The 23,171-nt window shown below is 37.2% G+C and overlaps 1 protein-coding gene across 1 annotated transcript in view; it reads left to right on the top strand.

Moving 5' to 3' along the window:
• The first annotated feature begins 1,012 nt into the window (after positions 1 to 1,012).
• CDC42EP3 (CDC42 effector protein 3) overlaps positions 1,013 to 23,171 on the top strand; it is a 155,952-nt gene continuing 133,793 nt past the window's right edge. Inside the window, exon 1 of the mRNA XM_044058012.1 lies at positions 1,013 to 1,536. The gene's annotated coding sequence lies outside the window, so the exon portion shown is untranslated. The remainder of the gene's footprint in view (positions 1,537 to 23,171) is intronic.

Raw genomic sequence — 23,171 nt, forward strand, 5'->3', positions numbered from 1 at the left:
GTGGTGGTCAGCTGTGGCCTTTTAACTAAAGAACACTGGACGCAGTCAGTAATTAAAAAAAAGTTAAAAATAACCACTTAGTACTACAGCAGTAGACATGACATATGAGCTAGAGGAATGAATAGGATTCCTTTTATGTCGCTTGTGGAAGATAGCACAACATCCTCCTGGAACCTACGGGAGGTAAAAGTTGCAAAATAATTTTTACATCAGCTTATTGCCCCTTCGTTCTCTCTCTCTCTACGGAGATGGTGAGCAAGACATGATAAGCAGCTGTAGCGGTTTCCTTTCACATACCTTTAACATACATCTTGTACTAAGTTTTTTTCTCTAGAGAATTGAGACTTTTAATCAATGATCCTCTACGAATTAAAAAATTATACCGTTATCATCTTGTACCAAGTAAAATTTCCAAGCATCGTTTAAAAACTGTAACTCTCTGGACACATTATTCAGCTAACATCAACAGTACTAGCTTTCTCATTGTTTGGGTCATACCACCTTCCACAGTCTCCGACGGTAGTTCTTTCTCCTCCTGGATTCCTATATTTCACAGGAAAAGGACTAATTTACTCATACTATAGTGTGGCACAAATACTATATTCTCCGACCCTAGTTCCCTTTATCTGGATTCCTATATTTTACAGGAAAATGACTCATTTACTCGTACTGTAGTGTGACACAAATGCTATATATGGGAAACCGTGACATTTCCTTCCGTAGGAAATAGTACAATGCATAAAAACAAACAAAAAAAACAGGATAACGAATGTCTACGAGTCGTTCTAAAATGTTAGGTCCATCTCCTCTAACCACAGTGCTGGTAATATTTCCACTTTGTATTGGTGTAGTTTATTCCCACCGCAGTCATCAGTATCCCTACTGATGGCAGGACTGTTCCCATTTCCTTTAGCTTGCCTCGAGTTGTAATTGATCCCGATGTATCAGTCCCGCCCCTTCCCTCTCATGGCCCGCCCCCAGGTTTCCCCGCTACCGTCTGCTGCTTGCACTTCATAGCTCCCTAACTCTTATGTATCATAGCTGTAATAAGGATTGCAAGCAGCTCACAATCACTTACATTTTATTTAGCTTGTTCAGCAGCGAAACTGCAGTTTCTTAAAATACTTTTTTGTTTTCCAAGTAACTACTACATCTAACAAGCTGAATGTTAATTTTGCATATAAAGTAGCACTGGTGGAATATTGTGGAGTTGCGAAGCCCAAGGGAAGTCTGCAGCTGGGTGTGAGGCAGAAGGGCTTCAGTTGTGGAGTGAATGGCAGCCACAGGTGTCTTGGCGGAATGCTGCTTCTGTAAGAGAGAGAGCTGAAGTTGTAAGACGTCTCCCAGCTGTCTGTCCACGACCCACTGCTCCTAGGAGGGGCTAGCTTCTGTGGATTGCTGTAAAATGCCGTTTAGGAACTGTTAATGGAAACAGGCGTCTTTAGTAAAACATTGATCCGTAAGTTGCTGGCAAAATACAGCAGACCTCGACAGAATATATAGAAGAGCCATCTCTATCCCGCACTCACCTGCAAAGTAGGTTGTGTTTTACGTTAACATTTGGAGAAGTATGTAGTCTTGGCTGTTGTGAGTTCATTGATGATAATTAAGAATAACTTAAACTGGATTAATTCACTTCAATATCCGATTTGCGGGCAATTTCATATGAGTCTCATCAGTTTGTAAAGTAATTAAGTGGTACCCATCTCCACAGATAAGTGCAACAGGAATATTTTGCCATTGAAGGCATTGCTAGTACTTAATTGTGAGTGTTTGGGGTGCTACGTTTTAATTGTGGTTGTCAGTGCATGAGACCTTTTAGTGCAAGAAATCTGGACAAAGCCAAAAGTAATGAGGGGAACAAAGGACCAAAACAGGGACATATTTAAAAACTGCTCTTATAAACTTACAAAGTTTCTAGAATAACATGTTTTGCATTTGTATGCATTTTCAGAAAAATATGAGGTTTGAGTCTGATGCTGTCATGATTTAATAACTTTAGTCCTCAAAGGTATGCCAGATAGCTACACATTTTATGAGGATTACACCAAAATATGAGGCAATAACAAGACAGTTGAGAGCTATAAACTGCCTGGAATTGTGCGTGTGTGTGTTTGGGGGTGGGGTGTCGGACCTTTTATGGGATTGACCCTAACACATAGTTGCTTAAAAAGCTGAGACCAACTAAAAAAAATAAGAGATCTTATACAGGAAACAAGGCTTGTGCTGGATTACTCAATCCTATTTATCAGTTACATGTAATGCAGAACACATTCAAGTCAATTATATTGTTTAGAATTGTGTTTGTTTAAAAATCAAAATGCCATCTGCGGATTCACAACCTAAGTACCCCAAGAAATTTCCTCTCTGACCTAGATTGGGGTTCAAACTTCAAGGCTGAGAGCTGCTAACTGTTATTGTGGGGGGTGGGTTGTGTAATACATTGTTGCAGTTGTTATAAATTTAAGACTATTGCATCTCTCAGAAAGGCTGTTGTAGTTTGCAGGCACACAAATTGCACACATTCCCTAACAAATCACTCCTTTAATCATTTGTATTCTCTGCTGCTGTTCAAAACATTTCAGTAAGTGTTTTTCTCTCGTATTGTGCATGTTTGGGATGTGCAAATTTAAATATGATGTTCATTATTACTAAATGATGGAGTTATACACATGGATAACAACTGTGTGTTTAAAGTTCTCTGTGGAGAGTGTGTGTGTGTGTGTGTGTGTGTGTGTATGGGATGAAAAATGCTTTGGACTTATAAATAAGTTTTAATTGCTGTCAGACTTGAATCTCACTGATTGACTTTTACAGTAACCTGCACTAGCAAAGATGTACTTGGAACCGGCTGTACATTGTTTTCCATTAACGTTCAACTGCCTATTAAGATTTTGTTTATGTAACTTCAGGAATTAACATTACTGCTTCTCTTGATGATGTTACAAAACGTAAGACTGAAGATATCCTTATGAGTAACTGTTTTCCTTACTGTACTGAGGATGAGGGGTTCACTAAGGGAGATTGGTGTATAATGCTGTACATATCGGGGTGGTTGAGGGTACTCAGAAGAGCCCTGCAAAGAATATATCACAGAACACATGTTTATACTGGTTTGGTTGTTGTCTGGGTACAGAGCACTGGAGTAGCCAGGCAGGCTTGTACTGTGAGCTGTTTTCTGAAACTGTTACTCCGATAACTGCTGAATTCTGTATGATATAAGCACCAACTTCTTTTCAGAGTAGAAACATATATGGTTCAAAATGATACTGATCCTAGAGTTAAGCTAATAATGCTAATTTTTACTGAATAGTATTAACCTGTAGACAATGCAGGTGAATGTATTTTTGGAGGAGACAGGTGTTATAATAATATGCCACAGTACAGCCCAGGGTGGTTGATAATTAACATAAGTACTAGCCAAGCTCCACATTGTTCCAATGATTGATTGACATGCACAAAATATAGGGGGCATGCTATTATTATAACTGGGTAGAGATTATATTTTTTTCTCTCTAATTCTTTTACAAAGTTCATGTAGGCATGTTAAGTATGTAAACACAAGGGTCTCTAGAATTCAAATGTTATCAGAGCCCAGCACTACTACTCCAGTAATAATAATGGAGATTAGGAAAAAAATAATACTAGGACATTAACATTTGATTATGTGATTACAGTAGAATGTCCTGTTGATATAGGAATGATTATGTCAGAATGCACAGGAATTGGGAGGAGCTGTTGTAGAAGGCTGTTTGATGCTGTGCTTCATAAGTCATGCTAGGCTACTTGTTTTCTGCACAAATGTATACAATTTGATATTTCTTAGTGTCTGGTACACTAGATTTGCAAATTACATCAGCATTGTTTCAAATGCAACTGATGGTAATACTATGCTCTGGAATATTTAGCATTAAAAAATAATTTGGAGACAAGAAAAGCACTTTTTTATTGTGATACATTTATATGTATGCAGCAAAGAGGAATAAGATATACTTAATCTGGACATTTTTTTTCTTGCCCATTTTTAATTTCCTTACCTGTGCATCAAAATGTCTCCCTTGTGCAGTAAAATAGTAATGTTGGTCACCTCTGTCTTGCATATCAAAGATCCAACTTCACACAGCCCAGCTCCATTACAGTAATAAAGCTCTGACTTCGACCAAGGTGACTTGGGTTTGATTATTAGCCAGGGGCTAGAGCAGCTGGAGAGGGGAGGCCGTGGAGTGATGACACAAATATATGCATCTCACCCCTGACAGAGGTAAGCAGTTGTTTGGGCTGCACTTCTTATGTTGGAATCCCTTGTGGAGACCAGAGACTACACAACAGCATTCACTGTAGGGGGCAGATCCTTCTGAGAGTTTGTGCCACTCATGGGCATGCACAGTGCAATGGTTGGGTCTTAAATGAAAAAAAAAAACTTGTTTCCCCAAAGAATGGATAATGAAACAGCCTTTGCTTCTCACCCTCCCTCTTCCAAGAGGTACAGATGAGTTATAAGGCTCTTGACTCAAGGGGAAGTATACAAGCCAACTGCGCAAGTACAAAAGAGCCTTTCTGATCACAGGGGGAGCTGTGATATCTAAATCTGTGAAATTAAACCACCACCACGTTTTCCTTTCTTAATGTAGAAAGACAAATAGTTTCTGCACTCCAGAAACTGTTGCTTAGTCTCAAACGACTATAACCATTATGTGGAAAGCCATAAAATGCTTATAGAAAGTTAATGTCTATCGGTGCAGAGGACTAAAACTCTTGACTTGTTAATAAGGTTTCGTGTGCTAAGGATGCAGTTTGAATCTTTCTACCTTCATTTACTACTGTGTGACCATCAGCAAGTCACTTAATCAGACAGTGACTTTAGTAGATAAATATAGTCTACCAAAACCAAACTTGAGGTAAGTTTGGCCTCCCAGGCCAAGGACAACTGCAAAGCATTATTTAGCTATGTCCACTACCTCAGGGGCAATACACAATTGTTTGCAGAGCTCATTATAAATGGAGCCACCTATATTGAGCCAGAAGATATAGCAAACCTCCTGGCTGATAAATTCAGCTCCAACTTTACTCCTCTCTCCCACTCAACCTTCCCTCAGGAAATATCAAATATAACTCCCCCTACTATCACTAAAGAACAGGTCCTTAATGCTATCTAGAACACTGCATCAATGGGCCCAGGCAATATCCCAGGATGCCTTCTAAATAGCATGAAACATGACCTACTGAGAATACTATTTAACTGTAGCCTCCAAACAGGTTTCGTGCCTCATGAATGAAAAAGGCAACAGTCATCCCTCTGCACAAAAATGGGCCATCTACAGACCCTGGAAACTACAGACCCATAAGTCTCACTAGTCTTGTCTGTAAAACCTTGGAAAGAATTATCATGGAGATGATCAATAGAGATGTAGTAAACCTCCAGACACTGGACCCAACCCAGTTTGGTTTCGTCAAGGGCAGATCATGCCTACTCAACCTGGTGGACTTGTTTGAAAAGGTTACCAACATAATGGATGGTGGCAAAACCATTCACACTGCCTACCTTGACCTGGCCAAGGCATTTGACACAATACCCCACTTGGGCTTTGTTGGCAAACTCAAGAAGTTGGGTACAAACCCGTATGTCACCTGATGGATAGCTAACTGGCTCACAAACAGGACCCAGGAAGTTAGAATTGGGGAGTCTACCTCTACAGAGGGACCCGTCACAAGTGGAGTCTCCTCAGGGATCAGTCCTTGGACCACTCCTTTTTGGCATTTACTTCTCAGAAGTAATGTCAGTGGTCTCTGGCTAACTAAATTTGCATATGATTGCAAACTAGGAGCTGTCATTGAATCTCACACTGACACAAATATTCTGCAGGAGGGGCTGACACAGACAAATAACTGGTGTTGGAGCCATGGACTAAAACCAAATAGTATCCTTTGGGAAGTCATCCATCCCTGGTAATATTGACAACACATCCCTTAGAGTTGACCCAGTAGTCAGGGAATTAGGGACATACATAGCAGTCTAGCCTTTGATCATCACGTGTCTATAGTGGTGAGGAAATCATTCTATATTGCGCAACTTATAAATGGAGGTATGGCATCTAGGTGCAAGGAAGCCATTGTTCCACTGTGTTCGGCATTCATGAGACCTATCATTGAGTTCAATGCACCCTTTGGTATGTACCTAACCAGGCATATCCAACAACTGGAATGTCCACAGAGGTTCCTCTCTAAAAGAATACATGACGTAAATAATATGTCCTATGCAGACTGCCTCAAGACTATATACCTGTATTCTGTCTCCTACAGGCTTTTTAAGGGAGATCTATGCCTGCAGACCCCACTCTGGACCTCCTGCATATTCACAAAACAAACAGTACCAGATTTATCCATTCTAAAGACTTAAACCTTGCCTGTGATATAAATAGGACCTGCTGAAGTGATAAGTATGTATCCCAGAGACTACCCCAATCTATGGGACAGGCTGCCCATCCATGTGAAGCAGAGTTCCTCCCTAACCCAATTCAAGTGCAACTTGGACAATTAGATGGGAAAACCGGAAATTCATCCCTAGTGTGGCACCTATGTCTCTAATGCAAATAGGTAACTTGTAAATGGTTAATCTCCCAGGCCCATGCATACACTTATCAAGGATATCAGAACTTGTCAGAGATTTGGGATGCATGGCTAGGCTTAAAAAGACCCTTGTCTATGAACCTATGAGCAGTTAGTGAATTGGGCTAGGCTTCTTAATGGTATGTTAGACAGCATACCTAGTGATTACCAATTAACTTAATTTGTATATCGTGCACCATCTCCTGTTCACATTTATCTTGGCTACAGGGCAACCTCCAGAGTTGAGCATATAGTATTATTACACAGCACACTCCCATTAGACACTGCAAATAACTTTTGAGCATTACTTGGAGCTTTAGTTATCCGGTATTGCCATTGTAGCATAAATGCACAAGAACCTACTATCAGATTTCATCTTTCTCTATTTTTTAATAAGCTGCATATTGCACTAGTTCACAAACTAGAATCCATACAGCAAGAAAAAAAACAGGAACTCTGTGGACTGCAGTGGAATAAATACAGCTAGACACCCGGCACTGGCCACAAACTCTTTTTAATCATGATTTCATTAACTATTTTTATGAAATTGTAATTAAAGTTCATGGCCAGTGCCAAGTGTCTGGCTGTATTTGTTCTACTGCAGTCTACAGAGTTCCTGGCATATTGCAATATTGCACCAACCTAGACAGGAAAAGCCAAGAAAAAAGTAATTGGCAGAGTGTACAGTACAGATCAGTTAATTTGGTTTGGAGTCTATAAATCTTAACTCCTTTGCAGGACAGTAAAAAATGCACACTGTTAATTATTTATTTATTATTATTTTACAGCTGATTACCGGGATTGTCCGACTGAGCTTAGTAGCCTTTTTTCAGAGGAGGCCTGAGGAGAAAAGCTCCATATAGTTTCAAAGGCCAACATCAGTAGTTCAAGTTCATAAACAAGATACATATTATATATACAATACATAAAAGCATTAGATCTTAATACAGTGTAATTAAAGAAATTGTGTAATCCTACATAAGTTTAGTTAGTTTTAGTGACAGTTGAGGTGTGAAGTGGGAAAACAGTTGATAGGAGAGAGGAGCTAGAGGGGAGTTAGGTTAGAGAGAAAGGTTTATGGGGGATGGTTACATTGACATATCCATTTGGCTTGCAGATATAGTGTCTGTTTTGAATTGTTTTTGTTGCTGAAGAGACCTGATTTCAAGTGGAAGATTATTCCAAGCATTGGCAGGATTGAAACTGTAGAGATTTTGGCCTGTTTTAGTATTGGGTGTATGGATTAATAAAAGGCCTTGGCTGGAACTACAGAGGGATCTTGTTGGGGTGTTGTAGGAGATTAGAGAGGAGAGAGTTGGGCAGTAAGAGGGTTTATAGAGGATAGAATGAATGATCTGAATCTCTGAGTCAGTACGAGAAGGTTTGGCAGTTCAAGCCAGTGTAATTCTTTCAATGAGAGAGAGTGGTGGGACTTGTATGTATTTTGTGTAGCAAATCTAGCAATCTTGTTATAAGTTGTTTCTGGTTTGGCTAATAGTCCATTGCTGAGGTTAATTAGAATTTGTGAGCTGTAGAGTAAGTTGGGTAAGAGATAAGAATAGGATAAGGTTAACTTAGCTTCTTTAAGATATTTCTTGTTACATTACAGGAATCTTAACTTCTGATGTGTCTTCTTAATGCAATTTTTGGTATGTAAATCAAACTACATGTCGTCAATGATGAGACCTAGTAGTTTTGTGATGGTGTCTACCTGTATTGGGGTATTATTTAGAGACAATATTGAAAAGGATGGTTTGATATAGTGTAGGTTTTTTGGAAGAAAGAGTAATAGTTTAGTTTTTTTTGGATTAAGAATAAGTTGGTTATTGGATAGCCAGTGTTCTACTGTGTTGAAGGAAGTCTGTGTGATTGATGTAAGTTGAGCTGGAGAGTCAGCAACAGTGATGACTGTTGAGTCATCGGCATATTGTATTAGGGATGACTCAGGACAGGAAGAGGAGAGAAGATTGGTAAAGATATTGAAAAGTAGTGGGCCAAGGATGGAACCTTGTGGAACACCTGTTTTAATGGAGAGCAGAGGAAAGTGAGCTGAGTGCCATTTGACTGACTAATAGCGATTGGAGGGAGAACTTTCAAACCAAGATACAGTAGCAGCTGAGAAATTGAGGTTAGTGAGTTTCTGCAGAAGAAGAGGATAAGAGACTGTGCCAAAGACTTGAGAGGTCTAAGAACAGACAGGAAACAAGTTTATTGTAGTATCTGGCAAGTGATACAGTATTAATGAAGGGCAGAAGAGCTGTAGTGGTGCTATGCTTGGGACAAAATCCATGTTTAGTAGGTATGAGTAGATTTTCTTGAAGTAAGTATTGCATTGTTTGTGTATACCTTTTTCTAGAATTTGGAGACAGGTGAGGGTATAGCAATATCAGTAGATTTACCTCCTTTATGTATAGGGAGGGTATAGAATTGTTTCCAGATAGCAGGAACAGTAGACTCAGAGATAGTGATTTATTAGTTTGGAAACTGTAAGAGCAAGGGAATCCTGTCCCGTGCAGAAAAAAATCTACTTATCTTGATCCAGAAAATGTGTTTGCATTTTTTCAAAAACGCTACTCATTTTGTGATGTTTGTAACCGTTACTTGTATGATATACAACCATAGTAGTCTTGCAGGTAGTAGTCTTGTATGATTTTCCACAGACAAAAATGCAAGGCAACTAGTTGGGGGGGGGGTAAGCCTTTTAGTGCAGGATGCCACGGTTATTGCAAGCTCAAGCTGAAGGGCTTTCTAAACTTGGCAACAAATATACTTATTGTTATGACGTGAAATATGCTCCAGAAAAAATTTAATAACCCTAAAGGGCCTATTTAACCTTAACTATGCTCCCAAATATATTTTGACAGGTTTTTATACTACTCCTTTTATTGGAGGTGTAGCTTGGATATTGGTGAGCATTTATAGGATTCTTCTTTCTAATAGATACATATGTGGAAGGCCAAGGGTAAATTGAAGAAGGGACATTCCCGAAAGCTTTGTTTGTTACTGAATAAAGTGAGTGTTTTTCTACTTGTTCGGTTTTCTTTTTTAAATTGGTCGTAGCTCAGGTGCCATGGATCTTTTATATCCACCTCCACCTATTGGAAAGAGTAGGGGAAAGTCCCCCAATTCCCTGGCCAAATTTCCCTAAATAGTATAAATACCTGTTGGGTCTCCACTGAAGAGGCTACTAGCCTACTGGGACTAACCCAGTCAACAAAGGATAGATAAATATATAAAAAAAATATGATTCCCTGTCTACTGGTCCAAGGTGTGGTTGAATAAGTGCAGAGTGAAAACTCCCACATAGTTGGGAAGCTTGTCACAGAGAAGGGGTAGTCATGTCTTATGTTGGAGATGCTCCCTAGTACAGGCGTTTCTAAAGTTGTTTGTGTTGTGGATGTGCAAGAGCCCTTAAAGGGCTGGATCAGATGATGCTTTGAAAGGCATAGATGTCCTCTCAGATGCCTGTAGGAGATGATTACAAGGATAAGGCTTTGAGGCAGTCCATGTAGGACAAGTTGTCTACACCATGCATTCTTTTTGTGGGGAACCCCTGCTGGATACTCCATTTGTTGCATATGCCTAGTCAGCCTCATACCAAAGGGTGTCATGTACTCAATGACTGATCAGTGTTACTCTGCCCTCATTATACCAATGACATCTTTGAACATAGATCTCATACCCTTGCTTATATGTTGTGCAATGTAGAATGATTTCCTTACTACAGCTGTCTCATGGTAGTCAAAAGCAAAGTCACTAGCTACCTGCATTCCCCAACTCTCTGACCCTAGGGTCAACTCTTTGGGGTGCATTATCAATGCAGTAATTTCCAGGGGTGATTGTCTTATTGAAAGATACTATTATGCCTCTTATGCATTGCATTGTAAACCAGGACTCTAGCACCATTTGTTAATCTATGCCAGGCCTTTTTGAGTGATGTTTGTATGTCAGTGGGTGGTTCTATGACTGCACCTAGTTTGCCGTTGTCTTTGGACTTGGTCAGCCTGAGGCCTTTAATATTTGCTTTAGAAAGTAGATGCCAAAAAAGAAATAATACAGCACCAGGTCCTAACATACGCTGCTTGTGACTGGCCATTTTGTGGCAGTAGATATGTGTATCTTGACTTTATATCCTGTCTGAGAGCCACCTAGCTATCCAGGGGGTGACGGAGGTTTATACCTAATTCTCCTGAGCTTTTCTACAATGCATGACTGAGGTATTGTATCAAGTGCTTTGTTCAGGTTGATGTAAGCAGGATGCACTATTTTGTCCTCATCCATTGTTTTTGTGACCTTGTCAAAGAAGCTTATCAGGTTGATTAGGCATGACCTGCCCTTGACAAAACCAAACAAAGTTGGATTCAAGGTTTGGAAGATTTCCTATGCCATTATTCATCATGTCCGTGATTATTCCTTCCATGACCTTACAGACAAGACTAATCAGGCTTATGGGTGAGTAGTTTCATAGGTCTGTGGATGTCCAGCACTTGAGCATAGCGATAACAGGTTGCAGTCATCTGATAACGTGGTACGAAGTCTGTTTAGAGGCTATTATTGAATAGTAAAAACAAACCCCAAAAAGACTTTGGTTACCCGAAATGAACTGGAACAAAATACTAACACAGCAACCAAAAGAAAATAGAAAGTGACCACAAAGTCAAATGAACATTTAGCGCTTTCTTCCACTTTATTATCACATGGACTTCTTCAGAAAAACCAGGACACCTCCCTGCATCCTGGTTTTATACTTGGTATACAGGAAATGATGTTATTCTGTAGTAACAATGATGTTAAACATTGTGTTTTAAAGTGAAAAGGTCAATTAAATGCATTTCTTAAAATTTATCACATTATACTTATTGTAAAACATTTCATTTTTATAAAAAACATGTATGATAGTTATTAAAATATAATCATTGTCGATAAAAATCTTGTATATCAACAAGATTTAATATTAAAGAATCCTTTGTTTACTAATATGTCCAAACGTTATTTTATAAATTGTACCATATATTGTGTTGATGGTTATTGTTGCATAGAGATCACTACTTAAACATTTTAAACAATACATTGCGATATTTTTGTTACTTGTTTAGATCGCTGATTCAACAATTGATATTGTTTGAATCGATGTTTGTAAATAAATGTAAGAAATGTTGATCTAGTGACTCTGTCCTTCCTCACCAAGGAATAAATTAATAAATGTTGATATTCATTGGTATACATTCTCCCGTGTGTATCCCCCTCAGATCTCTCATGAGAAGTAGGTGCACTCGTATTAACATGTACACTGGTGTTTGTACACTCTAGCCCTCCCGTAGGATTCATACTCCCACTATCATGTTGTTTGTGTCACATGCGTGTGTGCGCGCCCACGTCTACCCTCACGCACGCACTCGACATACACACTGGTGAAAACCCAAACCCCACAAATGGACTCTCCAACATGCGACCCCCAAACCACACAGATGGACTCTCCAACGTGCGACCCCACATTCACAATCAACAACCTGCGGACCCACAAACTCTCATGGATGCTATCACTCTCCGAAAAATGAACACACAGGTGAGAGTGCTAGACCACACACCGAGACCATGACATAAGCTCGCACAATTACACACTCAAAGGTGTGTATATGTGCGAGAGCTTCCACACCCTTGGGAGACCCTGGCGTGTGAGATGTGGATACTTGTGTGCGATGCTAGGAATGACAAAAACTGCTTTGAGTGTGTTGTTGCTGTGGATGCAAACTTGGACTGCTCTCTCTAACCCCCATGACAATTTATGGATGATGTGTGTCTCTATATGAGCATGTGAACAAATCACTTATATAAATGTACTTATATGAACTTTGAATGAAATTCATATAAGTACATTTATATAAGTGATGAGTGGTGAGGAAAGACAGAGTCACTAGATCAACATTTCTTACATTTATTTACAAACATCAATTCAAACAATATCAATTGTTGAATCAGCGATCTAAACAAGTAACAAAAATATCGCAATGTATTGTTTAAAATGTTTAAGTAGTGATCTCTATGCAACAATAACCATCAACACAATATATGGTACAATTTATAAAATAACGTTTGGACATATTAGTAAGAAAAGGATTCTTTAATATTAAATCTTGTTGATATACAAGATTTTTATCGACAATGATTATATTTTAATAACTATCATACATGTTTTTTATAAAAATGAAATGTTTTACAATAAGTATAATGTGATAAATTTTAAGAAATGCATTTAATTGACCTTTTCACTTTAAAACACAATGTTTAACATCATTGTTACTACAGAATAACATCATTTCCTGTATACCAAGTATAAAACCAGGATGCAGGGAGGCGTCCTGGTTTTTCTGAAGAAGTCCATGTGATAATAAAGTGGAAGAAAGCGCTAAATGTTCATTTGACTTTGTGGCCACTTTCTATTTTCTTTTGGTTGCTGTGTTAGTATTTTATTATTGAATAGTGCTTCTTGTGGCCCGAATACATAATGTTCCATTCTATTATACAGGCATCCTGGAATATTATCAGGTCCCATTCATGCACTGTTTTTTTATTTGGCCTTGTAAAGTGTATTAAGGACCTGTTCCCTAGTGATAGCTGGAGGGCACGAATGGTTGGGGGTATTTCTTGAGAGATGTCAGGGAGAAAGTGAGATAAAATTGTAGCCAAATATATTGGTCAGTAGAGTTGCTGAATTCTCTGACTCATTATAGGTAGCTCTATTTGCAATTAGCTTGACACATTTTATATATTGCATTCAAGGTTTCAGACAACTGAAAAATACGTTGTGGTTGTACATACATTGCTACTTACAATCCCTATTTAGTGGAAATACTACTTTACTTTGAACTTGCCCAAGAACATGATCCTTACAGTACACGTTGGCATGCAGTATTGTTTATGTAAAGGCTATTAAGTATACCACCAGTTGTTGAAATGGAATGTAAGTGCTACAGCATCCATGCTGATAAGTTTATATTTTAATAAATCTATTAAATGAGTAAGCCCACTGGCCACAAGTGTGCCTTTTTAGGAGCAATCCTGAAGCACTTTCTAGAAAAGTCATTTGTTCAGAGTCACACAGTTGGCAAATGGAGGACAGAATTAAACCTTGTACTATTGACTGCAGAAAGCAGCTCATTTAACAGCACATAACTTTAAATCCGATGAGACAGTAAACTGAGGTTCCTTCTGCTTGAGTTGGTGTTACCTCAGGAGGATGTAAAAAAAATCCCATGGCACCTATCAAAAAGAGCAGGGGTTCTTTATTTAAAAAACAAATATGTACAATGATATTTATAATATTTACACGTTTATACTGTATACAAATTTGTATTCCTTTCCATTATTATCATAAAATATTGGATATCTTGCGAGTCATAATTGTGTTAAACCTTATCTGAGCCCACTCTTTTTTTCCACAGCCACCATCTCATAATTTTTGTTAAAATGACTGCTAGTCTACATTTACCATTAAACGTGATTTCATTTAGACTTTCATTCCAAATAGTTACATGATTTCATTTAGACTTTCATTCCAAATAGTCCACACAACATAAAATAATCTGTTATCTATTTTACTAACATATCCCTTATTTTTGTGTCTATAATAGCCGTACAGAATTACATCTATTTATTTCTTGTACCTCCTTTATGTTATCAAATAAATTTTCCTTACACAGTTTTTCAACAATGTTCTGCAGTTTCTTTACCACAAAACATACAAAATCTTGCACTGTATATACATTTTTTTAATATGGAATATTTCCCTTTACTGATAATTTTATTAATCAATAACCTCAATTTTTCATTCACTAGTTCAGCTCAAGGATTAACATAATAATATTGTATCTTAATATTTTTATACCACACTTTCCTCTCATTTTCTATTTCATCAGTTTTATTTTCCATAAAAATAAATTTTACATGATAATCTATCATTTCATTTAAACATGCTTTTCCTGTTTTGACTTTAATGTATCACAGGGCTGCTTATATTTGGACTTTAGTAAATTTCCAGCTTTTCATTTGAATCATTTATCCATAACAACATTTTATTCAAATTCAAAGAAGCAGCATAAACAATTGGGTTTATTAATCCCAAACCTCCATCTTCCTTGTTCATGTAGACATAAGACTCCTCTCTCCACTTGATTCAATCCTGAACTACAAACAGAAGAAAAAAATACTTTCATTTATTGTTTCAAAGACTATTGGGAAAATACAAACACTAGCTAAATATGCAATTTTCCCTGTAAAACTGAATTAATCAAAACAACTTTTTATTAAATGATAGCTTTCATGTTTTCCAAAAAACAACAAAGCTCCTTTATTTGTCTAGTATACTATTCAATTGCTTCTCACTTACATTTTTACTCCCCCGGATTTTATTCCTAACACAAAGGTATATTTCTTCGAGAAACATACTCCTCCTATTTGCACTGTATCACTCAGTCATTTATTTAAGGCCATGCCTATTATGTTTAAACATTGATGTATACGACATATTACATCTTTCGTCCAGACTGTTTTTCATAATTAGTATAGTATCTTCTGCAAGTAAACATACTGAAATGAAGCATTATATACTGAAATGAAGTATTATATGTAGCATCTCTCATGTCCAAATTTACATCTCTTACTGCTATATTATTTGCATTATAGTTAGGTAGTATATTCTAAGATATGCCATTATTTATATCTGTTTCTTTGCTTAACTATCTATTCACTAAAATTCTTACTTTGTTATATGCAGAACAACATACATTCTTAATTTTTTCACTAATGTTATAGTCTTCCACAATTGCCCACAAAAGTCCACACTATACTGTATCAGAAGCTTTATTTAAAATTTCCTATCATGATCTTTGTCTCATCAGTCTTGTGTATAGTATCATCCAATTTCCCTTACTATGAATAATGATTCCTGTCATCATTTTCTCTTTAAACTGTGTGTGCTATCTTCCAGAATACTTCTCATTTTACTTTCCATTCTATGAATTATTTTCATAAAAATGTTATAATCTGTATTACTCAATAATAAAATTTCTAATATGTATTACACAATAATGTAGATTTCCAATTTTAATTTTGTTGTTCCTTTTCAATACACGTTTAATTATACATTACCTAAATCTTTATATACAAAAGCTTTGTTTAACCATTCATTCATTACTTCATTTATTACTTTTTGATATATTTTTTCTGCCAGTCCATTCTTTATAAAATTGGTACACACTATTCCACCTAACATGGTGAAATACCTTATCTACTTTAATTCATATAAAGAATTCTCATTTTCCAATTCCTTATTTTCTTATTCTGTTAATTTTTTAAATGCAATTCCTTGTTGTACTTTTGTCTTATATTGAAACATTTTCTTTACATAATGTATTACGATATTCATAATTTGTTCCCAAGATGATTTTACCTCTCCTTTATTTCCATTTATCTCATTGTAATAGTATTCCTTTAACTGTGCTACTCAAGTAAACTTGTATATCCTTTTTTTACCATATAAATTATATATTTGCTTAAGTAGTTTCATTAAGTTTCAATCTCTGTGCTATCATAATATTTTTTCATTCCTTTCCAAATCCTTTAAAGCATCCATACACATTTATATAATTTATTTTCTCCAATTTTCTTGCATCTGAATGCCATTTTGAAAAAACTTCTAATATTTTTCTTTCAACGATAGACATCACTCAGACCAGTTTTTTATGATATATTCTAGTAGAATTGTTATCCTTTCATAAACACATATTTTGTTTCCATTTTCATTTCATAATTTTCCATTTTTTTTCTTCCCCAATCTAATATTCTCCTTATTTTCTCGTATTTCTATCTGAATGGCTGAATGATCTGAAAAGCCTGTTACAAGTGCCTCTCCCTTATCAATATTTAAACCTTGTGATGTAATAAATTTCTGTCTTGTATATATCTCGTCTACATGCCTACAAATTATTATCCCACATCTTTAATTTAGCACATTTTAGAACTTCAAAATTGTTTTAACATAATTTTCTTTCTTCCTGTTAAATCACAATTAAAAACATATTAATTGCTACATAATCCAAAATTGTTATTGCAACATAAGCATACAGTGCTATAATTCTATATACCTGATTATGCCATCTGATATCTACAATAGTTAAAATTGGCAGTAAAGGGAGATTATGTTCAGTATTTTTACTGACTTTCTAGAAAGTATAGCTATGCCTAAACATAGGTCCTTTCCAAAGTTCCATACTGTATCTCTTCCCCAACGTTTCTTTGTTTGTAATCTCCCTTCTTGCGTCAATGATCTTATCCTCAAATATTATGACATCAGTATTATACTTACTACACCAATTTATGATGCCTATTCTTCAACTTATATCTTTGATACTGTTAACGTTTACTGAAAGTATTCTAAAATTATCATTGTACCTGTATTGTAGCTCACTGGAAATTATGCAAATTTGAAGAAATTATTTAATTTGCATTATCCATTTCATTTGTTTGTCTTTTATACTTATCCCTTTAAAATTTATTTTGCCAGTTATATCTTCCTCACCACTTATCTCAGAATCTTCTTCTATATTTTCTTTCATTACATTTTTCTCTTTATTGGTACCTTGTTCTTGTACCCCTATATCCACTTTTATCTTTTATTGGGACTATTTCTTCTCTTTGTATACTGTCCTCATTTCAGTTTTCTTCTTCTTCATTTTTTTCTCTAGGTTACAATTCATCCATAATGCCCAGTTTTTATTACATTTCAATTCACACTTTTTTGCATCATGACCTATTTCCTTGCAAATATAACATTTTTCAGTTACAGTTAATCATTTGATAAGTAATTGTAATTCCACAGGGAAAAAAAAACATGTTTTCTGTTGGCCTCAGTATTTTACAGCACCCCTTTTACCCTCTACATTTATCATGGTAGGGATATGAACAATTTTTTCCTCACATACCATACTGCTAGACACCATGAACCCCCTATCCTTTGCCCCTTCCACCATAGCCTGGATTAAAAGCTACCTATCAGACAGACAGTGATCTGTCCAATTCTCCCCTACTTCCAGCCACTATGGGAGTCCCACAAGGTTCAATATTTGGGCCCTCTACTCATCTCCATATTTACTAACAACCTTCATACATCCACCCAACATGTTACACTTATGCAATATGCAGATGATTCAACACTCATCTGCTCTGCACCATCACTTACAACCCTACAAAACTTACTCAGGAATCCTTTACTTCAGTGGAAAGATGGATTACCCAAATCCAACTCATCCTCAATCCCAACAAGACCTAATTACTCGTATTCGCTCCCAACAAAACTAAATCCACCCATTAACCTTTCATAATCACATCCAAAAATGGTACTAAGATCTCCTCCACTGACCTTGGTATAGAAATTGACATTAAACTATTTGATGTCCATATATCACAATCAATCAAAAAGGTCCACAAAAAATGGGTACACTATACAGACACACAAATTCCTATCTGATAAAGCAAGAATTACGCTAGCCCAAACACATCTACTGTCCACCCTTATGTATGCCGCACCAATCCTTATCCATACAAGAAAACAATACCTTGAACGACTCGAGTCATGTTATAATAAAATTGCCAAATTTGCTAGCAACTCCATCTTAAAAACCATCAGTGTCAGGCATTATAGGAACTTAAATGGTTAGAACTCCCAACAACTACTAAACTATCATCAATTAATACTTGCCTACGATATTGTGAATTATCCCGTCAAAACCCCATTCCTAAACCAACTTCTAACCCAGTACATATCAAATATCCCCCTTCTGCTCTTCTGAAAAATCTCTCCTCTGTATCTCCAAAGCCAATAACTCTGCAGGGAAACGTCTGTTCTCCCACAATATAGCCAAAAATCTGGAATAGCCTTCCCCCTACTCTGACCTCTACTCCTTCAACTACTTCTGTTAGGCATGTACTTTTTAGAGGTAAAGGCTAATGTCAATGGCCTTTGGTTGACTAAGTTTACAGATGACTGTAAATTGGGAGCTATCATAGGTTCCTGCCATGATGTAGCTTACCAGAGGATTTAAAACAGACAAATGACTTGTGCCAAAGTCATGGATTAAAACTCTGCCATGAAATGCATTATAGTGCATTGTGGGAAAACTGCAACTTGGGAGTACTTTTCTGATGGACTTATTAGTCTGAGTTTACCCACTTGAAAAAACATGCCCAAGAGCTGACCCAGTAGTCGGAGATCTGGAAACATATGTAGACAGTAATCTATTTTTGATCAACTACTGGCCAGGGTGGCGAGATGATCATTTTATGTCACCCAGCTTATAATTAATGCAAGTAAACATGACATCCATATACAAGGAAGCCATAGTTCCACTTTATTTGGCCCTTATCAGACCAATAATCAAGTACAATGCCCTCTCGGCATGTACCTGACCAGAAATATGCAACAGCTGAAATGCCCATAAAGATTTCTTATTGGCATAATCCAGGGTATAAATGCATTTTCCTATATGGATCACATTAAAGCCCTATCTGTAAACTCTTGTCTCCCACAGGTTACTGGGAGGTGTCTGGTGTGCAAAGTATCCTTGGATTTAGCTCTGTACCTTTTGCACAACTGCAAAATCGGCAGCATCAGGATTTAAATTTTGCTTGTGACATAAATATGACATATTGGCAAAACAGGGTATGTCTCAGAAGATCCCTCTACTCTGGAACAGACTGTCCATCTATGTGAAGCAGAGTGCATCCTTAAACCTATTTAAGAATTCATTCTTCAGTCTGTACCTCCATGATTGGAAGAAGCAGACCATATTTGTGTCCAAACTAACATACCCTCCCCCCACAAAACCTTTGGAAACTTCCCAACAAGCATATTCTCCTCCTAATAAACACCCATGATGATTACTAACGCAATTGGATTAGGTTGTGCAGCTAAGCTTATAAAGGTTCTGGTGGTCATTTAGTATATATCTATGAACCTATATGTTTGGTCATGTTGATGTGATTAGACCTGGAATATACTAGTATATTCGATCATGTTTCGGAACAGTTTTGAGATTTTCAGACATGGTGGGGTGGAATTTGTTCATAGGTAGGCACTAGGCTATCGGCCCAAGGGCCTACGTAAGCCTAGCCAACAAGGTTCCCTGGCTTACGCCACCCAAGAAAGTTATTTTCCTGTGCCACTGTCGAGTAGAGACACAGAAGTGATCCCTGGGGTGTGTTTCCTATTTCCCATCCACTCATCAAGATTTTTCATGAAGAGTGCTAATGAAGAACTTTGCTTGACATAGATGGGTAGCCTGTTCCAGAGTATGTAATCCTCTTATGGCTTTTTTAGTTCATATTAATTTGAATGTAGTTTTCTGCAGGGAAAATGGACCTGGATAAATATTGGGTACTTGGTTTACAGAATAATTAGAGGTCAAAACAAAACAGAACTGAAAGAATGACCTAGTTTTCCCAAGGGGATAGTTCCTGATTGGGCTTCTCCACCTTCCATAGTTCCATAATTTTCAAAAAGTACTTTCCAACCATATTGGTTGGTTGAATGTAAGACACTAGGATTTATGGCTTCCAATATGATGCTGAAACTTTTCAACAAACTGTATATTTATCACACATTAGCAGTCTTGTCATTAACAATTAGCCTTCTAACCAGGTTTACATGTATTGTCTGATTACTGCAATGACTCTGTGAAGTGAACAACCATTGCCATCCATTCCCTACTTCCCTTGTAAACTCTGTGGAAGTGGATTGTCTGTCCTTTCTTCAGTGACACACCCCTCCCCCTTCAGGGTGATTTTGGATTTGCCCATCTGCTTACCGGACATGAGCAGAAGGAAACTGGAATACCCGCGTAGAGCCTGCACCATTTACTGTACCACTCTGCTGCCTACATTTGGGCATACACTGTTCTGCTATTGGTGCAGTGCATACTGAGTCTGAAAAAAAACCACTATCCTGTTATTTAAATTAACTGAAAAAGTGGCAAATGAAATGCACCAGATCTTATTGATTTACTGAACATTATATAGAAATAAGTGCTTTTGTAATAAGGTTTCATAATATAGGAATGGGCTGTTAAGACTTGTAGTTGTACAAGTGTTGTACTACATTGCCTACCTCAAAAGCCTGTTGACTATTCCACATGTCTGGCAGTTTAGTACAGCTTATTAAAGGCTATGAGATGACAGTCTGTTTGCCTGCTCAGTCTACGACTGTGAGTAAATCACAGAAAATGGTCTTCACCACAGCTGGGCAACTTCCCTAGTATGTGAATTGGACTATAACCCAGAGCAAAGTAGCTTTACATTCCTGAAATGACAGCAAAAAGCAATTTAGTTAAAGAAATTGACTGTATACAGTCAGAAGAGGACATACACTGAAAATGTAATGTATATGCCTCTGTGGTTTCAGATGCAGTTATTCATCATATGGTATGTGCAAATATAAACCTCACCAGCTTTTTTTTCTGTCATTGTGCTTTTATGTTAGGGTAGAGTTGCTTAGTTTACTGCACTGGTACATGTATTATTTGTTATACTGTGTTGACATTTTAATGTTTATAGTTATCTGTGCAGGTTAGTACCTGCAATTTTTTTGGGATACTGTTAAGCTTGGCTAGATTGGGCGGCCGCAGTAGTGCAGTGATTAGCGTTGCCGCCTCACAGCAAGAGGTTCTCCAGTTTGATCCTCAGCTGGGGTGCCTTCTGTGTGGAGTCTACATGTCCTCCCTGTGGTTATGTGATTTTCCGCCGGGTGCTCCGGTTTCCTCCCACATCCCAAAGACATGCTGTAGTTGGATTGGACACTCTAAATTGGCCCTAGGCGTGAGTGCATGCGTGCATGTGTATGCTTTCTGTGGAAGTTTGAGTGCCGGGCTGGCAACTCGACACTGTAAAACTCCACAGCCAATCCTGAGCAGACAGGTGATCCACTGTAGCAACCCCTAACTGGGAAAAGCCGAAATAAGAAGATTAAGTTTGGTTAGATTACTATACATTTCTGGTTTTTTTTTTTTTTGCTATTCAGCTGTTGGCAATCAATATGTTGGGTTGACTTTTCACATACAAGACAGCGTGTAAATCAATGCACCAAATTACATGTACAGTGATTTTTTTTTAGTTTTGTGGCTATTACAATATGTTGGCTATTAAACTCGTCTTTTAACTGTCTGGGTAGTGTTTGCATCAATAAAGGTTATTTATTTTCCACATCATTTCATGGGAAATATTTTCATTGCACAAATATTGGATACATGGAATGACCTTCCTGTATTTGCATTTAAGTCAAAATGTTGAGGGATTCAACTATAGCTTGTGCAGTGGAGTGTTGTAGTGAAGCAGATGAAATAAGCAGCTGATTAGCAGGATCTGTACCTTATCAAAGTGACAGAAAAGTGACAGAAAACATACTGGAAGAGCTACCTTTTCCATATTCAAATTGTGAGCATTCTGTAAAAGTTTTTTAAATTTCACTGATACAGAGACATAAGGAGCAAGCAGGGGGCAAACTACAATAACACAAGTTTCTGATGAAACTGGTCAGACAAAAGTCAAGTGAAGTTGAAATTGCAGTGGTCCTGATGAAGTCTTCTCCCCAAATGTGATATCATTTTCTGTGCGTTTCCTGTTGATATGTTTTAGTAGAATTTCACATTTAATCACATTTTGATTTGTGCATCTTACAGTTTATTTATATATGTATTTGTTAACTGTGGTAAAACACTGACCCTAGGGGGCTATTTCTTAGTTCAGCCGAAAAGAAAACATCATATTCGTAGAAACGTAGGATAAACATGCAATACATTATGTACAGGCAGTTGCAAGCATCTATGAAATCAAAGTGCGTAATGAAGGTCGGTTAATTGTTTAACATGGGGCAGGTGTGGCTATACTGATGAAAGGTACTGTAAACAGATAGGAGTTGCTTAATTTCTTTAATTCAAATACATTTTTGGAATTCTGTACTGCTTATGAATAAGTTAATTTATTTTTAGCCAGATCAGTAGTGCAGTGTAAGCATAAGGAAGCATAAAATGTGTAATCTTTGTTCAGCCATAAATCTGAATTACGTAAAGTCCTGTCAGCTTGGACATGAGGTGAACGACAGATTTAATTATGTAGATAGCTGTGAATAAGAGTTGTGACGTCTGTTACTGGCGGACATCCTACTGAATGTTAACAGATAATGAAGGCAGGAAATGTGTATACATTGAGAAGTGATTGATACAAGAGTGTGCACCGTAGAAAGGCTACAGCTCTCCATTCATATTCCTAATTTATAAGTAAAACAGCAGATAGTCAGGTAAAGGTTAATATGATCTACTGTTTCATTCCTTTGATAATCGAGGGATGTAACCTGACTATTACTTACTCTCATTAGAGATTCACCGCTGGTAAAACTATGCATGTTGTAATAAAAAAATGTTTGGCATTCCAGTCATTTCCTGCGGTTATAGAAGTCAGCCATATCGTGTAAGGAAATTCCCTCAGAAGTCTGAATATTCTGTTCATGATACCATGTGACA

Source organism: Protopterus annectens, chromosome 1.part2, assembly GCF_019279795.1.
Source record: "Protopterus annectens isolate FY-2018-M chromosome 1.part2, PAN1.0, whole genome shotgun sequence".
Taxonomy (NCBI): Eukaryota; Metazoa; Chordata; order Ceratodontiformes; family Protopteridae; genus Protopterus; species Protopterus annectens.